At 35.2% G+C, this 3,589-nt stretch overlaps 1 long non-coding RNA gene across 1 annotated transcript in view; it reads right to left on the bottom strand.

The window, feature by feature from the left end:
- Positions 1-1,177, bottom strand: part of LOC107677495 (uncharacterized) — a 1,644-nt gene extending 467 nt beyond the window's left edge. The window contains exons 1-2 of the long non-coding RNA XR_001632847.1: positions 1,147-1,177; positions 923-1,012 (exon numbers count right to left, since the gene is read on the bottom strand). This is a non-coding gene — a long non-coding RNA (uncharacterized LOC107677495). The remainder of the gene's footprint in view (positions 1-922; positions 1,013-1,146) is intronic.
- Positions 1,178-3,589: the final 2,412 nt, after the last annotated feature.

Consider the following 3,589-nt stretch of genomic DNA (forward strand, 5'->3'; position numbering starts at 1 on the left):
AGTGATTTAAGGCATTGACTCTCAACCGATGGGTCGTGACAATACAAAATGCAGTGTAATATAATTATGCAGCAAAATAAATAGGCATTAACATTTAAAAGTCTTGTCCAATCAAACTAATATTTTTTTCATATATGGCTAATACACTATTTAGCCCAGTGTTTATTTCTTGTATTTAACTTTTGCTGTGGTTTATGTATTTACAAAATTGTCAATGCCTATCATTTAAATGTTCATATTATTTTGCTTATGAAGTTCATAATTTTATTAAATTAAAAAGGACATTTTAAGGATATGTTTGTTTACTTGTATATAATGAAATGGTGCAATGCACATTTTGATACATTTCAAAAATGTTATAGGCATTTTGTTTATTTTGTACAATGTATTTTTCTACATTCAAAAATGTTTTAATGTTTGACATTTTACTTTTATGCATTACAATTTTGTAGTAAATGCAAAAATATTTCAAAAATGTTTGAAGGAAATTTTTGTTTACTTTTGTACAATACAATTTTGTAATAAATTAATAATTTTTTGTTTACTCCAGTACAATAGCAATTTGTAATACATGTTTTATGGACATTTTTATTAACTTTATATCTGGTGTAAAATCGGGGCCCCAGTTGTTAAACAGTGGCTTACACTTTAAAGCAGGGGTGGGCAAACTTGGCCCTTCCAGATCACTTTCCTTCAGAGTTTAGCTCCAACCCTAATCAAACACACCTGAACCAGCTAATCATTGTCTTCAAGACTACTAGAAAGCTACAGGCAGGTGAGTTTTATCAGGGTTGGATCAAATCTCTGCAGGAAAGTGGCCTGGAAGGGCCAAGTTTGCCCATCACTGCTTTAAAGCTTCAAGCATTAATAAGTTAGTTTTATCTAAATGCTTATCTTAGTTTAGTAGCATAACATGCCTGACCTGAACTTGTACAGTGAGGTCAGTCTGTTGGTTAGTTCTGTCCACATCCTGGTCAAAATCCTGCTTTTCCTCCTAATCTAGTTCTGGGTTCTGAGAAAACAGGAATGATGTAACTTGAAAAGGTAATTACTGTGGTGGGCAATTGAAATAATCGTTTAAAATTATGTTTTGAGTATAATGGACCATTTATGAGCATTTAAGTTGGAATTATCCAATGATCTCACCTCTGACTGGATCGATGGTGAAACCCGAGTCTCCTCCGGAGATGTCTGAGATGAGCAGCTGGAGGGATTTAAAGGGCCAGTCTCGATCAACTGCGTTCACCACACCTACGATGTTCCACGATGGGCATCTAACCGGCCTTCCCTCCAGGACCGTGTCTGGTGACCCCTGCACTAAAGGCTCAGACCAAGTGGACAGTCTGGGTTAATGATCTCTCCGTTTCCAAATCCAGATTATATGCTGTCCTGACAACACCATCATCTAACCATTAAACCAAAAAGAATGAAAAAAGTGTGTTGTTAGCAGGTCACAAGTGTCTTAAGATGTGTTTGACATTTCAGTCACAAGAGGGAGACAGATCTTCTCCTTACCTTGTCCTGTTGTGGAAGGTGGATATGATCTCACAGACATGTAGAATACTGAGGAAATGTTTGGATTGGCTTGAACAGATACCACGAAACCATCAGACCCTTGGTTCTCAAAGATGGACACATTCTGGATGGAAAAACTGTCGGAAAAGTACGATACTGTTATCTAAATACATTTGAATCAGTAGTTCAATAGAAATGTCTTATAGATATTGCCATTAATGTGCTTTTTATGCATTGAAAGAAACTTACAGGAAGTCAAAGGAATACCCTCACGACCTTCACACCACTGCAGTTCAATCCTGCTCTGTCCTTCACTACCACAGATATGGAAAACTTGAAAAAAAAATAAATAAAATGTTTAGGCCTATATTAGAAAAATCACACAACAGTATGTTACATTTGTTTAAATATTGCACTATACATCATTAAATATTAAATACAAATACTAACAAATATTATATTTGATGATATACTGATAAAACCTATTGCTGGATAAAGAGAATTCAGGGATAAGAAGAAGACACAACAAACACTGGTAGCCCATTTATTTCTGTTTAGAAAGCGCAGGTAAAGCTGAAATGAATTTCTTTCTTGGTGAACTTGGAGATCGCAAAATATGTGTTGATTGCTTGGAAGTGTGAATCACTAGCAGTACAAATGTGTCAAATTATGAAGTAGTTTAAGAGCCAATCTGGTCAAGCCAAACTTTGAAAACTGATTGTAGACTTGTAGATTACTGTCATCATGAACACTAACAGATACATCTAAGCAGCATTTGCTGGGTTGGTTCTGTTTGGTGAAGGCAAATAAAAAAATGAATCTTGAAGACATGCCCAGGTTACTGACAGAACGTGTGCTTAACACAGTAACCTCGTACATTAAAGTTGAATGCTTCAGGAAAATCTCTTGAACAGCCTGGGTGAAGTGGCCATCATTAAACACAATGGGTGGAATTGCATGTATAGTTAACAGCTCACACTTTTTCCTATATGTAAATTGGATTGCCACGTTTCAGCTTTGTGTCACAAAAGGATCAGTGTTATTGTCCAGTCATGTTTTTGTGTGAGCCTGATAGTCCACACACCTCTAATCTAATCTAATGTGTCACAGATTAGGATGGGAGAAAAATAAAGAATGGAGACATGAATGGAAATGGGAAGATTTTACTCTAATTACAATAAACACCTGGACAGTGCCATCAAACCCATGTGTAGGCCTTGTGGGAATTTCAATGCACTAAGAAAATAGTCTTTCTTCAGAGCTCAGTTCATTTCTGAAACATTCGTGCTTTGTTTAATGGCTCTTGAATTAATAATTTTTAAGTCTGTTTATCATACAAAGAACCGATTCTCAAAATGAATCGGAAGTGGCAGCGTTTTCTCCGACCGCCAGAGGGCGCTGCTCAACGCGCCGTGAATCTCTGACTCTTCCAAATCTCCCGTGGTCACAACTTTATCAGATAACATTTTATGTTGATAACAGGTAAATAAATGAATGTAATTTCGCATCTGGAACAGCGGTGTATCTTATTAAAGCTTAAAATTAAGATGGGAAAAATACATTCGGATTCTCACATGAGCAAATTTGGACGAAGAGGTAAATGTATTCGTAGATTAAAGCTGTCTTTTAATGATGCAAACAATGCTGCTAAACTGTATAAATTCAGTTTTAAGCACACATATTACTGTTATTGACAAATGAACATCAAGGCATCCATTTACTTGTGGCTGTTGTATTGTGCACCCTTCAACATTTTACACGTTTTACAGACACTTCGATGCTTGTTTCTCCGCCTTTATCATTAATATGCAAGAACAGCAATTAAAAGAACGTAGAAAATGAAACTACATAATTATTTGATCATATAGAGTCGTAAATAATAGCTACTATTTATTTATAATACTTTATTATTTACAGTTTCTATGTGCCAAATTATTTATATTTCCATTGTATTACTGTGAAGCTGCTTTAAAAATCTGCATTGTATAAAGCACTATAGAAATAATGGTGACTTGACTTTAGTGTTTAAATGATAGATAGATAGATAGATAGATAGATAGATAGATAGATAGAT

Source organism: Sinocyclocheilus anshuiensis, unplaced genomic scaffold, assembly GCF_001515605.1.
Source record: "Sinocyclocheilus anshuiensis isolate Anshui unplaced genomic scaffold, SAMN03320099.WGS_v1.1 scaffold660, whole genome shotgun sequence".
In the NCBI taxonomy this organism is placed as follows: domain Eukaryota; kingdom Metazoa; phylum Chordata; class Actinopteri; order Cypriniformes; family Cyprinidae; genus Sinocyclocheilus; species Sinocyclocheilus anshuiensis.